This window comes from Xenopus laevis, chromosome 7L, assembly GCF_017654675.1.
Source record: "Xenopus laevis strain J_2021 chromosome 7L, Xenopus_laevis_v10.1, whole genome shotgun sequence".
NCBI lineage: Eukaryota > Metazoa > Chordata > Amphibia > Anura > Pipidae > Xenopus > Xenopus laevis.
This window is the reverse complement of record NC_054383.1, coordinates 119,342,474-119,365,762: the sequence shown is the minus strand read 5'-3', so window position 1 is coordinate 119,365,762 and position 23,289 is coordinate 119,342,474. Positions and strand designations below refer to the sequence as shown.

Here is a 23,289-nt window from a genome sequence, read left to right as displayed (position 1 = left end):
ATGTTTTCTTTAGACAAATACAAGATTCCTCTGCACTCAACCCATTATCAATATATTTAAGACAAAGACATTTTGTGCATACTGCTACTGAAAAATGCCTTACCCTTTAAACAAAACAGGGATTGTTTGTCCATAAATTTCAATATATTTAAGCTGGCCAACTACGTCAAAGTCATCCCATATCTGGCCAGTCCTATGCTCAATTTTCATCTGATTCATTAAGAATTCTATGGTTTAATTATACATTTTATAAAAGGGACGAATACGTTTTACCTGCAACTTACTAGCTGCTTTCAAAGTAAAACTCCCAAACTTGGCTGCCCTTTTATTAGACACCAGTGGGATCACCTGACTATAGTTGGGAAGGGTGGGAGCTACAACATGGAGCTGGTCACTGCTCCTGTAGAACTATAACAAACAAGGGAAAGTTGTGCTCACCACTAGTTTTTAAAACCATTAGGCGGGGGTGCAATGAGGGTGTGACCACAAAATACATATAGACAAATACAAGATTCCTCTGCACTCAACCCATTATCAATATATTTAAGGGTAAGGCCAGACGAGGAGATTCGGCGAGATTTTGTCGCCTGGCGACTTATCGCCACGTCTTTTGCGCGACTATCTCCCCGAACTGCCTCAGCGTTTTTTCCGCATAGGTTAGAGGCAACTTTGGGCGACTATTGAAAACGCATCGCCGCGTGTGCATTAGCGCAGGCGATTTTGCGTTGTAGACTATGGGGAAAAGACGCTGAGGCAGTTCGGGGAGATAGTCGCGCACAAGACGTGGCGATAAGTCGCCAGGCGACAAAATCTCCCCGAATCTCCTCGTCTGGCCTTACCCTAAGACAGAGACATTTTGTGCATACTGCTACTGAAAAATGCCTTAACCTTTAAACAAAACAGGGATTGTTTGTCCATATATTGCAATATATTTAAGCTGGCCAACTACGTCAAAGTCATCCCATTTGATTCATTAAGAATTCTATGTTTTCTTTAAACACCTTAGCTGAGGATTTAGCTCAGATTTTCTTTTCCCCACTGACAATTTCACATTTAGTTGCAGAAAAGGAAATTACCAGGTTCTGTTGTATCTGTCTGTTCCTGAAAGGCCACAAAGCTATTCACCCTGCAGCTAAACGTACACTGCAATGAGTACGAGGGATAATTGTTAGGGAAGGGGGAGATGGCTGAGCCAACATTCTGGCACAATAAGAAAGGTAGGCAAGTATTGAGAAGCTAAATCATCATGTGGCGTGATGGGAAAGCCATTTGTTCTGAGTGACAGTGATTAAGGAGACATTTGTGGTAGTCACTGGCCTGAGACCTTGTGACAGATTTGTGTGACCTTTAGCAGGTCAGCCTGTCCCTGCATAACACCAGCAAAAACAAACTGTAGTCAATTTTGGGTTAGATTTTTATTATAAAACATTAAATTGAGAAAATATTGATGGATAGGGCTGTCTTTAGTTGTGGAGGGGGCCCTGTGCACTTTTTGGATGACCGAGTATTTTACAGCTTGGCAGGTGGGCGATAAAACACTTGGAAACACTTGGAATCACATTCCTATGGGAATTGCCTGTCTCGAGGGTGTACTTGTGGGTGAGGCAGTTATTACTCAAAAATGCATTAGACGTTGTGGGACAGTTCCGAGCATTTTGTCACCCACCTGCTGAATTGAGGTGATAAAACACTCAGAATCAGCCTGTGCGCCTTACCCTCAAGCTGTTGATTAAGTAAACACCCAGCAACCCTACAAGCCTTTGGCTCTCACTAGGTACTTGTATGGGACCTGTTATGCAGAATGCTTGGGACCTGGGGTTTTCTGAATAGCTTATCTTTCTGTAATTTGGATCTCCGTGCCTTAAGTCTAATATAACATTAAATAAACCCAATAGGCTGGTTTTGCCTCCAATAATGATTGACTAAATCTTAGTTGGGATCAAGTACAATGTACTGTTTTATTATTACAGAGAAATTACAGAAATACCATTTTGAAAAATTTGGAGTATATGGGAGACGGACTTTCTGTAATTCAGAGCTTTCTGGATAACGGATCCCGTACCGGTAGTTATACATCAACAGCAACTGAAGGAGTCACAGGTTGGTCAACACCGATATACTGTATAGTGTTTTGACTTACTGTGACCATTATGCTATACCTGTTACCCCCACTCTCCCTACTTTTCTGTGAGCCCCATTATGTGCAATTCCCAGGGTCATCGCTCCTAGTTACACCACCCAAACACAATACTGTTGGTGGGCTGATCAGTTTTTGGCAGGACACAGGCCTTTTAAATGTCCATTATGTGCATTGGTTGGGTGGCACATATCCATTGGATTGCCCTGGTGACAGCAAATAGACAAATGATTTACATATGGTTACCCAGACTACCTCGCTCTGTCACATATGATTTACTGCAGTTGGAAAACTGGTTTTGTGCAAAACTTGCTAGTGTTGATGGCAACCACTTGTCACATAGTATTAGTTCATGTAGAGTTAATTTCATGTATCTAGCTATCATTATTTCGTAGGGTGTATTCTCTGCTGGAGAAGCACCCAATAATGCCACTGTCTCCCTGTTTGATCTGAATGAGAAACACGTGACAGCACTGCTGGCCCTTTAAATTTTGGGATCACCAATGATTTTCTTTGTGCCTTTTTTCTAGATCATTTGGTATAGGAAAAAATCCAGAACACACCAAAAAGTGTTGCTTTAGTGAAATAGGTGATTTATTTAACCCATAAACATTCACAAAAAAGGCAACGTTTCAGGCCCCTCCGGGCCCTTTATCAAGCCTTGATAAAGGGCCCGGACGAGCCTGAAACGTTGCCAAAATAATACCGGCCTTTGTCCCCGTGCAAGGAGGGGGACTTCTAGTTGAGCACCCACCACTTCCAACAAGTGGAAACCTTGCAGGTTGAGCACTCCGTTATCGTGCATAGCTAAACATTTGGTGGGAAATATATGACTATTTAGATGACCATTTGTCTTTGTTTAACCACAGTAATTACATACAAGAAACACATGGCACCTTACCCCTTGCGGGGCGTTGGCCTCGTCCACTACCTGAACACGCCACCCATCTTGTGACGTCACCAGCTGCACTCCAAGCTTCAGAAGGCCTGTCGATATTGTCCAACCATTGCTTCCTGAGATGTCCCACATAAGTGGTGACCTCCCAACTGGGTATAGAGGAGCTTAATCCGAATCTAGTTGCAATCCATCCTGTGAACATGCTGAATCACCTCAACCTGCTCTACTTGATTTTTATAGCTATATCAAGATATTGACATATATCAGTGAACCCTGATAGAGCTCCTCTAGCTTCTCATGCATCTATATCCTCTATATCGTTTCAAAGATTTGATGCTACCATGTAATCAGGTTATTATCTCTCTTTGTGAACATCCATAGCTCGGTACCTTAAATATCACTGCTTGTGTGTTTTATTTCTACCATGTACAGTTGAGTAATTCCATGTTTTATTGAGTTTATGGTAAAACATCATCAATAGCTCTCTACCTGTGAAGGGAAACAAGCACTAATGACTGTTCCATATCCAGTTCTTATCTTACTTGCTTCAAAGTATACTCAAGTGCAGAAACACACATCCACCCCCAAGTAATGTATCTGCCCAAAATATCCATTGGGAAGTCACGGAACTCCACAGAAGGTCAAGGAAACATACAACTACTAACAGCTGTAATATAACTTGTTAAAATGAAGCTATCTCTTGGGAATAAATAGGCTCTCCAGGGTTTGCCTAGGTATTCACTCTCATACTGCAGTCTGGTCCTGTACAACTCGTTTATTTCTTGTAAAAGTAGTAGAGCAGATGTCCATATGGAAGACCCATCTTCTCCCTGCACAACAAAGTGCTTGGGGCTGGAGAGTAGCTAAGCAGAGTTTTCTTACAAGTTGAGGAAGGTGGATCATTGCTGTCAAAAGACTACTGAAAAGACCCAGGAGTTACTGATAATAGTCCACTTGCAGCCTACAACAGATTTATGGGAGTTTACTATGTCCAGCTACTATACCCTAGGAACACGTCATATCCAACTTATCGTAAAGTAATCTTTTAGTACTACACTAGACATTAAGCCCGTTAAATTAACGGGCGCTACATATCGCTTTGGAAAAGAGTCGTCAAACAGCATCACCTAATATCTAGACCCAGTCTTTTACAGTCCATTACTGGCAACCCACAATTCCCGCCAGGACAGTCCATGTCCCTTCGGTGGGTCTGGCATGACCCTGTTAGCTTTCACTTATGGGACATCATAAATCCTACATGGGCAAGATTAAGCCACTGCCGCAGATACAGGAGAAGATGGGGACTAAAACGATACCATACTATCAATACGTACAAATCTCGAACTATGTCAGAACCATAACTAAAGGACAACTCAACCTATCGCTTCATCCTTTTGAAAGACTTGCCAAAGACGGGCCCTCCCAGGGAAAACTGATCTCTAACATATATAACATGCTGGTCACACTGCCTACAGAACCCTTTCCGAAACACGCATATATGCGCTATTGGGAAGAGAGCTTGTCAACTAACTTACCCTATGAAGCTTGGGAAGAAATATGGGAGAATGCCAAAAAATCCTCCACATGTGTTCGATACAAGGAGAACGTATACAAAATTCTACTTAATTGGTACTACACCCCGGATAAACTCCACGCCATATACCCGACTGCAACGGACAGATGTTGGAGAGGATGTAAACAACGAGGCACATTAGCACATTTAATGTGGTTCTGTCCTATAATCGTCCCGTACTGGGAAAGAGTATCAACACTTTTGAGTAGGGTGCTTTTCCGGACCATACCACTTGATCCCTGGATATATATATACTGGGTAAATCCCTTGAGGGGAATCCTAAAGCAGACCAAAGGTTAATGAACCACATACTCACAGCGGCTCGGAGACTTATATGTTCAAAATGGAAACAAAGATTAGCCCCTACTATGAATGAAGTGCAAGATAAGGTGGAAGATGTACGTAGTCTGGAATATATGTCGGCTATACATAATCACAGCAAATCGGCTTATGATAAGATATGGACGAATTGGATATACCATTTCCCCAACATTTACACAACGACATAGTCGCTACAACCTTTCGGAATTTTGGGGCCCAGAGCGCCCACACTACATATGTAGTTTGTGGCTACAGAGAATGGACACAATTGCGTTCCGCGAGTAGGGCTTAATTGCGACTAATTCCTCCCCATTCCATTTATTCTATGATACTGTAGGCCCCCACCTCCACAATCGATAACACTCTTTGACTGGTTTGCCCAGATACCACACTCCAAACTCTGCTGTAGGGTGGGTCTGCACCTTGTGAAACCTTATAAAGTTATGACATTGCAGTGTATTTAGTCAATCATATCCACAACCTTGCATACCTCAGTTTCTCAGCTGTGTAATTTTTTCTTTTTTCCTTTATGTTTTTTTTTTTTTTCTGTTTTCTTATGTCTCTTACTGTGTCTTACTTATTATTTGTGTAAAACTCATAAAACAACTTAAATAAAGAGTTATAAAAAAAAAAAAATTAACGGGCGCTAGAACATATGTAGAAAATTCGCCAGAGACGGTCCATGGGGCACATGCGCAGTAGCGCAATACCACGGACACAGGGACTGGACGCAGAGACACTTCAACTTTATTATATAGGATAGGATCTATACAATATGGATATATCTGGCATGTCTCATCTACCCCCTCTCCTGTTCCCCGCATGCGGCCCATACAGTATGCTGGGAGATCCCGTGGAACCATGTTGGATTTCCGTGTAACTGTTCCGTCCTTTAATCAATCATCCCTATCCTAGTCACAACTCGGTACCTGAGTCTTCCTCATGCTGTCTGCTCAGCAACCCTCCACACGCCTGGGACTACTTCCTGTCTTTCCCCAAATAGAGCCCTCTGAAACCAAACGAACCACTAAGTTCCGGACCACTCTTTCAGTTTCCACTCCCACACTGCCACACATATACCATGTACTTCCTACTTAGAGCTCCAGGCGCACTCTATAAGCAGTATCATTCAGAAATAGGAATAACCCGGGCCATGTTTTACCTGGTATACGATGAAAACAGAACATTGTCGCGAATATTAGTTGCAGCCAGACGTATTTGGCACTTACACCAGTTTGGCTAGCAGCTGGCGCTTACGCTGTTTCTATGACGACCGCCGAAAGTAGGAGGAGCCACGAAATAGGGAGGCAGTGCCCTGCGCTTCAGTAAAAGTGTTGTTCTGAGGCGCAGTGCAAGTGCATAGCTTGGGAGGATAACAGGGAGGGGGGAACTTTGCATGCACAGGGAAACCATCCTCCCTTGTGGGGTGAGCGGTGACAGTCAGGGGGACCCTATGGTGGGATTAGGCTGCAGTGACTGAGAAGTGACTGACTGCTGCAGGGTGTTTAGCCGCGGGGAGCTCTGATAGACATTAAGCCTGTTAAATTAACGGGCGCTAGAGGTCCGTGGGGCACATGCGCAGTAGCGCAATCCCACGGACACAGGTACTGGACGCAGAGACACTTCAGCTTTATTATATAGGATTGTTACCTCTCTATTAACTCATCTCTTTAGTCGTGCAAAGGCTGGTGCCCTGAAGGTCCTTTGTCAGGGAATAAAATGAAACCATCATTTCTGGATCAGGCTGAAAGCCAAATCTGAAACAGAAAAAAGTCTGAAAAACATACTGGATCACAGTTTTGCATATAAAAATGTCAGTGCAAGAATTTAAGGGATAAATATTTTGAATGCCTTCTCCTGCAGAGGGAAACATTGTTACTCCTATGTGTGGGGTATATTTCTTTCAGGTACTTCATGCTAAACTGAGCAGGTATTGTAATGGTTTATGGTCACTAGAGGCCACTCTTTCACATTATAGTCTGACTTTTTATATATGCCCCCCCCCCCAAACACATGTATTTTAAAGATACCTTTTAAAGTATGTTATAGAATGGCTAATTCTAAGCAACTTTTCAGTTGGCCTTGATTTTTTTGTTATATAGTTCTTTAAATTATTTATACACAATATACAAATGTATTGTTAGTGCAACTTTTTATTACTCACATTTCTATTCAGTCTCTTATTCACATCAATGCATTGTTGCTATGGTGATTTGCACCCTAACCAACCAGATTGCTGAAACAGGAGAGCTGCTGAATATAAAGCTAAATAACTCAAAATCTACAAATGATAAAAAATTAAAACCAATTGCAAATTGTCTCGGAATATCACTCTCTACATCATAGTAAAATCTAATTTAACCACTACCCCTAAGTGATTACTGCATACACATATCTCATATGTTTATGTATACCTCCTATGGCTGAAAATATTTGCATGTACCTATAAACATTAATGTCATGATCCAGACAGTGAACAGTTTCTATCCCCCACCTGTACATGAAGCCAAATGATAAAGTAGTCAAATGGAATATGAGCATACTTAATAAAAGTCAATTCTTTTCCATAATCCCTATTTATATAAAACCTCAATGCCCCTTTTAAAAATGTATTATCAGGACCGGATTTAAATAGTAGCACCCTAGGCCCGCTGACGTTCGTCACCCCCGTCCCCTCCATTTTATTTGCGAAATTTTCATCATCGGGATCGGAGCAATGGGGATTGGTGCACAGAAAGTTTTAAAAACTATTTTATCTCCTGTGCATCCCCAGTGTTTCTGAACCAATGTGGGCGTGGTTGGGCAATGCCGCCCCCTAAAATCCTGCCACCCTAGGCCCGGGCCTTGGTGGCCTTTCCACATATCCGGGCCTGTGTATTATTTGTCAAAATAACAGGGAGAAAATTTTTTAAATACTTAAAATTGTGTTCTCCTTCTTTATTTATAACACTGTAAAAACCCATAGTTTTTCTGTAAAATGTTATTTTTTCTGTAAAATTTCAGTTTAATTCTCATTCTTATAACGAGCCTAGAATTTTTTTCCTACAATCCAACAAAATTTTTGTTGCACGAATGGCCGGAGTCTTTGAAACAGTATTCGGTTCAGCCTTCCCACTTTCTAAACATGAAACCACGTTGTGGCAGCAGACTTATTTGCAAACATACCCTCTTCTTTATATAATGCCCCCAGACTGGATTTAAAGCATACAGGTATAGGATCTGTTATCCATAAACCCATTATCCAGAAATTTCTAAATTACAGGAAGGTCATCTCCCATAGACACCATTTTGATTAAATAATTCAAAAACATTTTTCCTTTTTCTTTGTAATAATAAAACAGTACCTTGTACATGGTTCCAACTAAGATAAAAATGAATCCTTATTGAAGGCAAAACAATCGTATTGGGCTTTATTAACGTTAGAATGATTTATTTTAGTAGGCTTGAAGTAGGGAGACCCAAATTACAGAAAGACCCCTTATCCAGAAAACTCCTGAGCATTCTGGATAACAGGTCTCATACCTGTATATTTTTTTTTAAAAAAGTATACCGTCCCCTTTAAATAATACATTCAAACACTGGAAATCATATTTCTATTTTTATGGCTACCTCCAGGTGTGGCACAGAGGGGGTATGAATAAACAGGACAGACTATGTGGCTGCTTGGGTACCCAGTCAATACAGTCCTAGTGGGGCACTGATTAATAACCAGTTTTTAAATATGGGATCAATTATCTGGAAACCCATTATCCAGAAAAATCCAAATGACAGAAAGGCCGTCTCTCAATGACTACATTCTAATCAAATAATTCAGATTTTTAAATGATTTCCTGTTTTTATTGTCATAATAAAACAGTAGTTTGTACTTGATCCCAACTAAGATATAATTAATCAGTATTAGAGGCAAAACAATCCTATTGCATTCATTTATTATTTAAATTCATTTTAAGTAGACTTATTGTATGAAGAGCCAAATTATGAAAATACTTCTTATCCGGAAAGCCCCAGGTTTTGGCATTCTGGATATTAGCTCCCATACCTGTATAAAGACTGCCTGATTCCCAAAATATAGGAGGGAGGGGCTTTAAAGGGGTGGTTCACCTTTCAGATCTTTTAGTATGATGTAGAGCAGGGGTCCCCAACCTTTTTCACCCATGAACACCATTCAGATGTCAAAAGTGTTGGGGAGCAACACAAGCATGAAAAATGTCCCTGAGTGGTGCCAAATAAGGGCTGTGATCAGTGGCGTAACTAGATATTACTGGGCCCCACAGCAAATTATTTTTCAGGCCCCCATAATTTTTAGCAGTTGACTTGTTTTACCAATATTTATTTAAACTGTATATGAATTAGGGCCTCGTGGGGCCCCTATACCTCCTGGGCCCCCCTGCAGGCGCAGGGTCTGCTTCCTCTATAGTTACGCCCCTGGCTGTGATTGGCTATTGGTAGCCCCTATGTGGACTGGCAGCCTACAGGAGACTCTGGTTGGCGGTACATCTGGTTTTTATGCAACCAAATCTTGCCTCCAAGCAGTGTCGGACTGGCCCACTGGGATACCAGGAAAACTCCCGGTGGGCCCAGGTGTCAGTGGGCCCTCATGCTGCTAAACATTTGGCCTATTTCATGGCTGTTCCCTATTTCTATGAGAACAAAGAGGCTAAATAGATGGAAAAAGAGATTATAGTATGCAGGCCCGGAAATTCAATCGGTGGGTTCTGGCAAATGCCAGAGGCGCTGCTATAAGGTCCCATTAAAAGTCAGTATTTAGTGGGCTGTTTGGGCCTCTGTGTACCTGAAATACCAGGGCCTAATTTAATTCTCAGTCCGGAACTGATAGTATGTAAAGAAAAGAGACTATGAGAATAGAGGTTAAGTGAGGAGAGGAAGAAAAATAGAACTGAGAGAGGGCCCCTGGTCTAAGATTAATTGATGGGCCCCTGGTGTCCCAGTCCGACACTGCCTCCAAGCCTGGAATTCAAAAATAAGCACCTAATTTGAGGCCACTGAGAGCAAAATCCAAGGGGTTGGAGAGCAGCATGTTGTTCACGAGCTACTGGTTGAGGATCACTGATGTAGAGAGTGATATTTGGAGACAATTTGCAATTGGTTTTCCTTTTTTATTATTTAAGGTGTTTGAGTTATTTAGCTTTTTATTCAGCAGCTCTTCAATTTGCATTTAAGCAATCTGGTATCTATGTTCCCAATTACCCTAGCAACCATGCACTGATTTGAATAAGAGACTGGAATATGAATAGGAGAGGCCTGAATAGACAGATGAGTAATAAAAAGTAGCAATAACAATACATTTGTAGCCTTACAGAGCATTTTTAAAAGGGGTCAGCAGTGGTGGAACTACCGGGGGAGCAGGGGGTGCGAGCGGGCCAGGGCCCACACTCCCTCAGGGCCCCCGACAGTCCATGCGCCGCTTTGCGCCGCATATTCCTGGCGCGTCCTGGGCCAGGGCCCGCCCCCCTCTAGTTACGTTTCTGGGGGTCAGCGACGCCCATTTGAAAGCTGCAACGAGTCAAAGGAAAAAGACAAATAACTATAAAACTATAAAAAATAAGTAATTAAAAAGTTGCTTAGAATTGGCCATTCTATAACATACTAAAAGTTACCTTAAAGGTGAACCACCCTTTTAAGTGATTTGACTGTGGGTTTAGCAGTGGCAGAATATGAGTGGAAAGCCCATCACAGTGACTGTAGGTAATAATAAGAATCCAATGAGGTGCAGATAGAGGAAAACCCATTAAGGAGACCCAGCTGATGAGGCCCTTGCCCTAAAGGCTTGCACTCAATAGATATTTGCCCAGAGGGGACTATTATCATTATTATTATTATCCGGGTTCAATAACCCCCAGAAGGGGGCGTGTTGCCGCAGACACGTCATCTGGAGGAAAAAAAAAGAAAGAGAACATTTTTTTTTGTTGTTCTTTAAAGTAGAGTTTCGCCTCCTACTGGGAATCTGGCCTCGCGTGTGTCTGGAAGGAGCCGATTTCTATACAGAGGCCGAGGGAAGGGGGTGGGGATGAGCAGCAGTGAGTGTTAGTGAGCGTTAGTGAGCGCTAGTAGCTGCCGGTGCAAGGGACTTATACTGCTGCACCTTTCTCTGAGGATCTGCTGCCCGTTTCATTCCCCGTAGCCGCGACCCCGACCCTGGGCACCAGTCTGCAAGAATGACTTGTCCCTGGCTGCTGCTCTGGAGGCAGTTTCTGTGCCCGGGCTGCGGGAGCAAAGTGTCCTGAGGAAGGGCAGGGAGTGCGGTGCGGCTACTCGCTACGGACGCCAAAGGGAAACTCGCTCCAACTGTCACATGTTGGGGAGGCTGAACAACTCCGACACGGTGAGTCTTTCGCTTTATCCCCCTCTATTGCGGATACTTCAATGAAATCACACTGTTGTGTTGAACTTGACTTACTTTAACTGGTTTTCTTTAAACTACGGATCCCAGCATCCTCCAGCAGACAGATTTTGTTTAGAAAATAAATTCCTATTTAGTCTATTGCACCCTTTCCCCACCTGGTGGAATTGTACGTGTGACAGTTGCCTCAAGGCTACACATGTATGGTCAACCACTGGGGGTAGTTCTTTTATGGTTTGGGGGCTGTAACTGCCTGTCAGGCTCAAATCTGCTGTTAGGGAAGAGACGCACGTGGATATTCGGGAAGATTAGTCGCCCATCGACAAAATCGCCTCTTCTTCGGGCGATTAATCCCCCAGCAATGTCTTCCCGCCGGCTAGAATCTAAATCACCGACGGGATGGCACTAAATCGCTTAATTTTCCGAAGTCACTGAAGTTTCCTCGTGAGGCAACTTCAGGCGACTTCGGAAAACGAAGCACTCTGTGTCCTCCCACCGGCAACCCAGGTCCGATCATTCAACCCAGGTCTGATCATTCTGGTTTCATACCTGTATGGAGCCAGTTCTACATCTAGATTGTATTTGGACATAAAATAATTGCATATTCCAATTCATGCTGTAAGATTGCAAGCTCTTGGTCAAACCTTTTGTGCGTGTGTTTATCGTATTCATATCATTTCTACTTTTATCTACGACTGTTTTGAAGGAAATATGCCATAAATAACCACCCTGCCTCCTGGTGAATATCTATATTCAATGGGAATAACTACAATGTCTAGTTATCGTTTAGGCAGGTCGGGGAGATTAGTCGCTTTAGGAAGAGGCGATTCTTCTCCAGGCGACTAAATCTCCTCAAATCTCCATGTGCGTCTCTGCCCTTAAAAGGGCTGTGGCTCCCAGGAGTGGTATTAAAGTAATTGAGTCCATTTATTTAGGAATCCCTGGAGTTACTTTCATGTTCATAGATTGCACTTCTTTTTAGTGTATTGTGCTAAAGGGAACACTCAATTGGGTAATCTGCATGGGATCTTATACACGCATGGTTAGGCTGTTGTGCATGTCGGCAATGCTTCGTCCTATCGTCCGGCCATGTACAGGGTCCCTTTTCGTCAGACCACCATCTCAGACCTCAAACGATCTGTCCAAACTGTTAATTTTATCTGCCGATACACCGTGTCCCCAGAATCATCTCTGATCTGAAAGGTTTCCGGGGTGATCTGTCAAACCTAGTTCCCTGAGCCGATGTATATACTGATAAGACCAGGTTAAGCAATTAAATATTATGTATACAGGTATGGAATCTGTTATCCGGGAACTCGTTATCCAGACAGCTCCGAATTACAGAAAGGCTATCTCTCATAGACTCCATTCTATCGAAATAATCCAAATTTTTAAAAATGTTAAATAGGAACACACTTTGTAGCAGCAGACTTATTTGAGAATATAAAGATTTGGGACCTCTTCTTCATTTAATGCCCCCAGGCTGGATTTTATACAGGCATCCGTAAATCCATTATCCAGAAAGTTCCAAATACAGGAAGATCATCTCCCATAGACTCCTTTTTGTTTACATAATTCAAATATATTTTTCCTTTTTCTCTGTAATAATAAAACAGTAGCTTGTACTTGATCCCAACTAAGATATAATTCATCCTTATTGGAAGCAAAACAATCCTGTTGGATTTAATTAACGTTTAAACGATTTCCTAGTAGACATAAGGTATGAAGATCCAAATTGCAGAAAGAGCTTCTATCCGGAAAAAAACACAGTTCCTGAGCATTCTGGTCTCATATCTGTACAGAGCCCGTTCTATATCTGTATTGTATTTGGACATAAAATAAGTGTATATGCCAGTTCATGCTGTAAGATTGCAAGCTCTTGGTCAAACTTTTTGTGTGTTTATCGTATTCATATAATTTCTACCTACTTTTATCTACAACTATCAACTATTTTGAAAAACAATTGCCATAAATGACCACCCTGCCTCCTGGCAAATATGTAAATGTGCCAATATATATTATATATATATATATATCAGCATGCAAAAAGACCAGCAACACTGGGAATTTGGGTGTAACAAGTAAAAAAAATTGTATTGTTAAGTGCATATACAGCCAATGTGACGTTTCAGTCCCCTCTGGGAAAAATGAAAAAAAAAAATGAAAAAGTTTTTACTTGTTTCACCAAAATTCCCAGTATTGCTGGTCTTTTTGAATGCTGCATACACTTTTTTGTGTATGTGTGCCACCCTACGGAATATATATATATATATATATATATATATATATATATATATATATATATATATATATATATAATATTTAATGGGAATAACTACAATATCTAGTTATCGTTTAAATCGTTTTTTAAGTATTTCAAAAATATAATAAAATGACGTCTGTTAAAAAAATTAAAAAGAGGGGGATTAGTTGTCTTCTTGGATATGTTATATCATGCAGTAGTGAAGGTAAATTTGCTTATTAAGGGTTTAGATTTACAGTATATGTAGTGCAAGTAAGGATTTGTCAGTGTGTGAGTATGGAGCCAACTCCAGCCTTGCTCCTGTACTACTAGCTCTTACTGTGTTATGTAAACAGAGTTGTAGCAGAGGTTATATGAGGCAATGCAGTAAGTGTAGGGAGGTATAAATAACATTAGGAATGCTCCATTGTGAGTACAGGGATGAGAGTACAGGTTACCTGCACTGGGAGTAAACCTGCTCTGTGTAGCAGCTTAAGGCTGGAGTTGACAAGAGCGTGGAGAGAATAACGTCGGAGTATGTGCGGGAGATGACCGACCGGTTGCCTCTCTTGGCTAAACTTATTTGTGAAACCAAAAGCAGGCTCTTTGCAAAGACAAGGTTGCAATGTCCACCTGGGGAGCACTTTCCCTAAAATGGGATTGGGGCTTTACAGGGTTTTATTATGAAAATCTTCAATGGTTGCTCAGCATCTGCCATTGTGACACAGACAGTACGGGCAGGTCCTGGCACGAACATGTAACTGTAAAGGTTGCACTTGCTGACAGTCATTGCTACAGACACCAGTCATAGAACTGAGGAAGGCAGTGGTTAAAGGGGTTGTTCAGCTTTAAATCTACTTTTAATATGATGTAGAAAGTGATATTCTGAGACACTTTGCTGTTGGTTGTAATTTTTTTTATTATTTGTGGTTTTTCAGTTTAGCTTTTTATTCAGCAGTTCTCCAATTTCAGCAATCTGGTTGCTAGGATCTAAATTATCCTAGCAACTTGAATAAGAGATTAGAATATGAATAAGAGAGACCTGAATAGAAAGACGAGTAATAAAAAGTAGCAATAACGACACATTTGTAGCCTTACAGAGCATTTGTTTTGTTAAATAGGGTCAGTGACCCCCATTTGAGAGCTTGAAAGAGTCGGAAGAAGAATGCAAATAATTAAAAAAAAACAATCGCAGGTATGGGATCCGTTATCCGGAAATCCGTTATCCAGAAAGTTTCGAATTACAGAAAGGCCGTCTCTCATAGACTTCATTTTATCCAAATAATCCAAATTTTTAAAAATGATTTCCTTTTCCTCTGTAATAATAAAACAGTAGCTTGTACTTGATCCAAAATGAAATATAAATAAACATTATTGGAAGCAAAACCAGCCTATTGGGTTTATTTAATGTATTCAATGAATTTCTAGTAGACTTACTGTAAGATGGGAAGATCCAAATTACGGAAAGATCCATTATCCGGAAAACCCCAGGTCCCGAGCTTTCTAGATAACAGATCCAATACCTGTAATGAAGACCAATTGAAAAGTTACTTACAATAAGCCATTCTATAACATTCTAAAAGTTAACTATAAGGTGAACCACGCCTTTGATATGTGTTAGATCAGGGCACAGATGGAATCTACACCGGAGAGAAATGCACAAAAAACTCACTATTAAATACAACTTTTGTATATATTTTAGGGGTGTCTTAATACCCCTATTTGTTTTGTGCCCCTAGACTTCCTGCCTTTCTGGGGCTCCTATTCTATATTCTCTGTCTGCTGCTAAATTAATTCTGGCTTGAAGAATAAAAAAAAAATTGACTAGAACAGACTGAATCTGGCAGGGGGTCTTGGAAAGTTGGGGAGGCCTATTTAATCACAGATAGGTGACTATGAATTTGGGAAATAGATTTTCCGCTCTACATACCATAGATTAGAGCATTTCTGATGATTTTGGGGACAAGGTGGTTGGTAATAATCTCCCCTCCATGTATGATTTCCAAAATGAACTCCACCCGAAAACAGCCCTTTCCATAATGCCAGAAGCTAAAGTTATTTGTTAATGTAATTGCTTCTAAAGGCAGGATCTGTATGCCTGTTTACATTCTCTGCACTCCTGGTTCTGACTCCTGAAACAATGAAGCAGGAGACATTTCTGTTAGACGGCTGCCTTTTGCTGCATTGTTTCAGGAGTACTTTCTATAGCACTAATTTTTAGAGCACTGAAAATGTTTAATGCATGTATAATGGAGAGTTTACAAGACGCCTTTTAAACCCTGTGGTGCAGCAGTAAAACACGGGCAAGATCCATTGACCACCGAATGATATATTGCACTGGTGGTTGGGAAAACACAGTTTTCAGAGCGATTCCATACGAACGCATCATTGATTGTAATCTGAGCTCCAATAAAAATACACTTTGATCCAATATTTTGTACGCTGGGATTACGGTGCTTTTCTTTTCAGCGACTGAAACGTGTAAGTCTGTGAAAATCATTCACTTCAGTGAAGTATAGAACAGAAGGCAATAAAACTGCGGTTAAATTTGTGTCAATCTCTCTGCTTTTTATCAGGGAGGGTTTAATTTTGCCCTGAAATCCAGGAGACAGGATTTAGTGGTAGGGATATGTGTACATATGGCTTTTTATGATTTTTGTGCGGCACTTTTAGGGGGTTATTTACTAAACCTGGTCTTTTTGGGGCAAAATTTTAAATTTTTAGTGGAAAAAAAACCTAGAATTTTTCAAGATGCTGCAAAAAGCCCGAATCCGAAAATCCCCCATCTTTGACCTGTCGAGGTCCTGTATAAATCCCTATCCCAATTTGAAGATATTGTGGTTTGCTCTGGCTTTAGCCTGATAATTCAATAAATTCTGGGTTTTTTGGCAAAAACACGAAAAAAACTAGCAATTCGGGAAAAAAGTCCAAAGAAACGTCCGATTATTGTTTTCGCTCGATTTTATCTGTTTTGCAAGTTATTTTATTTATTAATAAGGCAAAAATTGAGCATGGGAGTGTGGTCAAGCTTTTTTAATTGTACTCTAATAATAATTTAAATTCAGATTTTAACAAATAACCCCCTTAGTATTTGTGCCAGAACATTTGTGCACTGGACCCATATTAAGTCTGGAAGTGATATTTAGAATAAAGATGTTTGTAAATGCTTTTACTCATGTGTACAGGTATAGAATCCATTATCCAGAAAGCTCAGAATTAAGGCAAAGGCAATCTCCCATATCTCCATAATGAAATAATCCACATTTTTAAAAATGATTTCCCTGTTCTCTATAATAATAAAACAGTAGCTTGTACTTGATTTCAACTAAGATACAATTAATCCTTATTGGAGGCAAAATAATCCTATTAGGTTCATCAAGGGTCAAAGTAAAAAAAATCTAATTTTGTGTACTTCAACTAGGGAAAAGTCCAAATTTGAATAAAATTTGAATATTTATCCTGTACTGTACTGTCTGATTTGACATCGACCATTCGCCATCTAAAACTGCCGAATTGCTGTTTTAGCCTCCTAGAACCAATTTGGAGTCAACCCATTTGGAGTCAATGGGTCAATTTTTATTTAAACTTTGAAGCGAATTCGATCGAATACGATGTTACTTCGATTTGAACGATTCAAGTTCGAACGAATACGGCCTATTCACCAGAAGAAAAAACCTTAGACTTTGTTAATAAATTTCGGTTGGTCTTTTTTTTAATTTTTGTTCAAAAAAACTCCCATTACCTCGAAATACGACCCATGATAAACCTGCCCCTTAAAGTATGGAGATTCAAATTTAGGAAAGACCCCTTATCCGGAAAACCCCAGGTCCCCAGCATTCTGGATAACAGATAATAAATTAGCATCCAATTACTGGTATTTAAAGGATAAGATCAAATTTTAGTGCAGGTGGAAAAATGACAAATCCTATCTATACTGATCCCAACAAAATTCCCAATGAGACAGTTCCTATATTTATTATCTAACATTGTATTATTTTGTTATGAAGGGTTTTTAAAGCACAGCCAGATCATTCAAGGAATATTCAGACAGACTACATGAAAAAAAAGTCCTCAATAGTTTCAATGCAGAATTTGTTTACTTTTAAGCAATATGTAACCCTCTTTGCCTTATTTGCATTCCTAGTACGGTACTATGAAAGAATGGCTGATTTGTGAGCTCAGTCCCATTAGTTATTCAGTTTTCTATCATAACACTTCTCTAAGTTATGTGCATTAAGTTCCTGGAATATTTCCTGATAGCGCTCAGCCCTACAGCACATTTGTGTACTGATGGTATCACTGGCAATAGAAAAGGTTACATTCCCTGCTGAATATTCCAGCGATTCCAATGATTTGTAATTGTTGAGTTGGCAGATAGGCCATCAAATCTTTTATAATGTATGAGGGGTGTCCATACCACTTTCATGATGTGTGCAACCACTTCCAGTCTCATGACATCATTAGGCATGTTCGCTACAATTATGTGACGTCACTGGGCTTATAACCATTTCACGGAAATTAATGTAAAGTTACAGAGAGCACTCTTCTAAGCAGTTTTTGCAATTTTTCAAGATATTTACTTACACTGCTAATACTGTATAAGGAATTTGCAGCAATAATGCCACCTGCTGGTTATTTTGGCATTTTCAGCAGAAAAATACGTTTGTGAGAAGAGGAAAGTCTTGTCAAGTCACTCTGCTGAGAGAATGTAATTATTGATCAGAAAAGAGTCATCAGATGTTTCCCTGTTCTAAGCACAGTAACACTGCTAGATGTTCCATTGCTCACTGACTTAATTATCTGCTCAATTTTTAAGTGCTTGGGACCTGGGGCTTTCCAGATAAGGGGTCTTTCCCTAATTTGGATCTCCATACCTAAGTCTACATTCATTAAACCCAATGGCACTGTTTTACATCCAATAATGATTAATTATATCTTAGTTGTAAGCAAGTACAAGGCATCGATAACAGATAAAAGGGAAATCATTTTTAACAATCTGAACTGTATATTAAAATGGATTCTATGGAAGATGGCCTTTCTGTAATTCGGAAACCTTCTGAGTAAGGATGCACCAAATCCACTATTTTGGATTTGGCCGAACCCCCGAATCCTTTGCGAAAGAATACCGAACCGAATCTCAATTCTAATATGTATATGCAAATTATGGGTGGGAAGGGGAAAATGTTTTACTTCCTTGTTTTGTGACAATAAATTATGGGATTTCACTCCCGCTCCTAATATGCAAATTAGGGTATGATTCGGCCAGGCAGAAGGATTTGGCCGAGTCCAAATCCTGCTGAAAAAGGCAGAATCCTGGCCGAATCCCAAACTGAATCCTGGTTTCGGTGCATCCCTACTTCTGGGTAACAGAACTGGTTTCCGGATACTGGATCCCATACCTGTATTTTCTAAAGGATTTTGCAATATGTCTTACATTATCTCTTGTCGTATACATGTGACACAAGTGACATCACAAAGTTCTGTTTATAACTTATGACATCACTAACATAATTTATAAGGATATGTATTAGAGGATATTCAGGGCTCTTATGTTGTAAAGTAATGTACAGACACATTCATTTATAAAATAACTCCCTACTATTGATAGTCCCAAGATGTGGAATGATCAGGCTCCAGTCTTTGCTGGTCTCTGCTTGTAGCTGTTGGCTGCTAAAGGAGTTCCTGGTTTTAGCTTTACAGGTGGACAGATACATGCTGGTCACATCTGCTGTTGATATTTATAAATTGTTATTATAAACACTAGTGTTTATTATAGCTTGACATTTGTTTAATCAGCAGCATGAGTGCTAGCCTATGTGCTCCTGTTCTATCTTGATAAACAACACATGCCTTTAGATTGTAAGCTCTTGTGAGTAGAGGCTTCTTATGCTATTATTTCTCTGTAAATCCTTGTTTGTAAGGTCCTTGTTTGCTAAAAATTTATTTAGTAGCATACTTTTCTTAAAGTGCCATGTAATTCATGGTATAAATAAATGATGATGCATTGTTTTGTTTTGCACCTTATTGAAGTTTAATATGCATATCAAGATTCATCTCAGCCCATTTTCATGGCTGCTGCATTTCCTGCACAAAGGATATATGCATTTGCATGCTTTCAAATCTTTTTTAAGATTTTCTAAATGTCATTGACTGCATGTCTTTGGATGCATTGCCTCATTCAGCAGTACATAACAAGTAGGGATGCAAATTCAAAAAGACCAACTGAAATTAAGTCGAAGTTGTTTTTTTTGGTCGAATAAGTCCGTTTTCGATCGAATAGGTCCGTATTCGAATCGTACGAATAGTACATTTGATTGAATTTGATTCAAAATTTTTGAAAGACCACCAATTGACTCCAAATAGGTTCTAGGTGGTCCCCCATAGGCTAAAACAGCAATTAGGCAGTTTTTAGATGGCGAATGGTCAAAGTCGAATTTTTAAAGAGACAGTACATGATACATTTTCACATTTTTTTCCAAATTTGAATCGAATTTTAACTATTCCCTAGTCGAAGTACACAAAAAATAGCTCGAAATTGGAATTTTTTTCATACGAAAAATCACCTCGACCTTTGATAAATCTGCCCCACAGTGTGATGTAGAGAGTGATATTCTGAGACAATTTGCAATTGGTTTTCATTTTTTATTATTTGTGGATTTTGGGGTATCTAGCTTTTTATTCAGCACTTCTCCAGTTTGCAATTTCAGCAATCTGGCTGCTAGGTTCCAATTTACCCTAGCAACCATGCACTGATTTGAATAAGAGACTGAGATATGAATAGAAGATAAGTAAAAAATAGTGGCAATCACAATAGATTTGTAGCCTTACAGAGTTTCTGTTTTTTTAGATGGGGTCAGTGACCCCCATTTGAAAGCTGGAAAGCATCAGACGGAGAAGGCAGAAAATCATTCAAAAACTACCGAAAAGAAAAAAAAACAAAGGCCAATTGAAATGTTGCTTAGAATTAGCCATTTTATAATGTACTAAAACCTTTAGTTTCTACAAGAACAATGATTTGCCCACATTTCCCTTATATCAAATGAAGAATACAATGTGTTGTTGAGGTAGTCGGGTCAGTATCAGACGCTTGCACATTTTATATTGTATATCTTAAATACTCTCAATACGTGGCATTTTGGTTTGCCCCTTTATAAGTCTTAGACCATTCCTGCAAAGGCAACTTTTGTTCTAGTGTTACCGACCCTTTCTACAGGGGGTCACCGTCTCTGTTTGTTCTCGAGAGACCTCTCGATTCCCTGAACACGCCATGATTAAGTGCACATTAAATTTGCTGTGTCTAGTTCTAATTACTATCAGAACACTGGTGCTTTTTTTCCATCTGCACCTTGATTTGTTAGAGGGCTTTATCTTCAAAGGGTGTAAAGCATGCGATTGGATTATTTTAAACAAACAATCCCCATGTAGGCAGCCAAGTAAGAAAAGACGTAAAGTCTATATGAAGAGGTAATACTAGATGGTTTTTATCTATAGATTCCGTGGCTGAATGGCTTGTGATGAGGGGGTGTGTTACGCGATACATTGTAGACTCAATTTTTTTGTCAGGCTTTTTTTTTTTAAATTTTTTTCAAAAACCGTTTTTTTCCCCTGAAAACCTTGTCTCACAATGTTAAACATCAAAGGGCGAAAGTGGAAAAGTATGTTTTCCTTCTCTCTCTCTCTCTCTCTCTCTCTCTCTCTCTCTCTCTCTCTCTCGCTACATAGTAAAGGATTTTTTTTTCTGTCGTCTTTATAACTCTCTCGCCCCTCTCGTGTTTGAATAACAGTAGGAAAACCGATCTCCCTTCTGTTAAGGAGTTATTAAGTTTTCATGTGAAAGATGAACCTCCCGTCTCTTTTCCTCTTTGGTGATAGCAGAATAGGAGAGACGGGGAAAGAAAGAGAGAGAAAAAAAATCTCTATTCATCGTGAACTTTAGTTTGATGTTGGTGGGGCAGCCTGCAGGTACATTGCTAAAAGCGTTATCTCGCTAGCGATCTGCCCAGATCTGGCCTCTCTCTTTTCTCGTGTGATTAGGATACTTGGCTCATCTTATTCTCAGCTCACAGCAAGTTTTAAAAGCCTCCTCAGCACTGTTCCGAAGTGGGCACGGAGAAAAAGGTCCCATTTGGAGAGAAATTTGGTTCTTTGAGATGAGTGGGATGTATCCACCAGGAGATCTAAGAACAAGGGAGAGGAAGGAGCCTTCCTAAAATTAAGGATACCAGTCAAGGTAAACACCTGGTTTTGTGTGCAAGAACGCTCTTAGAATGTAAATTAGAAGTACAGGTATGGGACCTGTTATCCACAATGCTCGGGACCTGGGGTTTTCTGGAGAATGGCTCTTTCTTTAATTTGGATAGCCATACTTTGTCAACTAGAAGATCATGTAAACATTAAATAAAGCCAATAGGCTGGTAGTTCTTCCAATAAGGATTAATTATATCTTACAATCTTACTGTTTTATTTTTACGGAGAAAAATGAAATCATTTTTAAAAATTTGGATTGTTTGGATAAAATGGAGTCTATGAGAGATGCCCTTTCCGTAATTCGAAACTTTCTGGATAACGGGTTTCCAGATAACGGATCCCATACCTGTATTATCATATCTTGATCAAGGATTTTCACATTTATTTGTAAAGCATGACTCTTAATATAGAATCCCATCCCCTTACATCACACGCATAGGTCTTTATTTGTAAACATTCCAAATTGAAGGGTCAGCCATTTTCCCAGTATTCTGGTTTCACCGGTTTCTGCTTTTATAACGGTCGTTAAAAAAAAAATTCTTAAAAGAAGAACCTTTCTATTTTTACTTTTTATTTGGCTGAATGCACTATATTTATGGTTAATTAATCCAGAAATGTAATCATTTTTAAATTCATCACAAAAATATTAGTGTCATTAAAATTGTAAATATTGTAATTTTATACTAACAGGTACAGGTATGGGACCTGTTATCCAGAATGCTCGGGACCTGGGGTTTTCCAGAAAATGAATCTTTCTGTAATTTGGATCTTCATACCTTAAGTCTACTAGAAAATAATGTAAACTTTAAAGAGGCCCAATAGGCTGGTTTTGTTTCCAATAAGGATTCATTATATCTTATTTGGGATCAAGTACAATGTACTGTTTTATTATTACAGAGAAAAAAGGAAATCATTTTTAAAAATCTGGATTCTTTGGATAATGGGTTTCCGGGTAATGGATCCCATACCTGTATCAACAGAAACCTTTTCTGTACTTTGCAAATTGGCAATTCAGTTACACCAAAATTGTGCATAAAATTTGAATGAATTTATATTATTAAATAACTCCCTACTAATGATAGTCCCAAAATGTGGAATTATCAGGCTCCAGTCTTTGTTGGTCTCTGTTTGTAGCTGTTAGCTGCTAAAGGAGTTCCTGGTTTTAGTATTCTGGTTTCACTGGTTTCTGCTTTTTTAACAGTCAAAAAACCTTTCTATTTTTACTTTTTTTGGGATCAATGCAATATATTTATGGTTAGTTAATCCAGAATTGTAATAATTTTCAAATTCATCACAAAAATATTAGTGTCATTAAAATGGTATATATTGAAATTTTGTACTAACAGGTCCATATATGGGACCTGTTATCCAGAATGCTTGGGACCTGGGGTTTTCCAGATAATGGATCTTTCCGTAATTTGGATCTTCATACCTTAAGGCTACTAGAAAATCATGTAAACATTAAATAAACCCAATAGGTTGGTTTTGCTTCCAATAAGGATTATATATT

At 39.5% G+C, this 23,289-nt stretch overlaps 1 protein-coding gene across 1 annotated transcript in view; it reads left to right on the top strand.

Moving 5' to 3' along the window:
• The first annotated feature begins 10,838 nt into the window (after positions 1–10,838).
• The window catches only part of ntf4.L (neurotrophin 4 L homeolog), a 72,862-nt gene continuing 60,411 nt past the window's right edge, over positions 10,839–23,289 (top strand). Inside the window, exon 1 of the mRNA XM_018226378.2 lies at positions 10,839–11,272. The gene's annotated coding sequence lies outside the window, so the exon portion shown is untranslated. The remainder of the gene's footprint in view (positions 11,273–23,289) is intronic.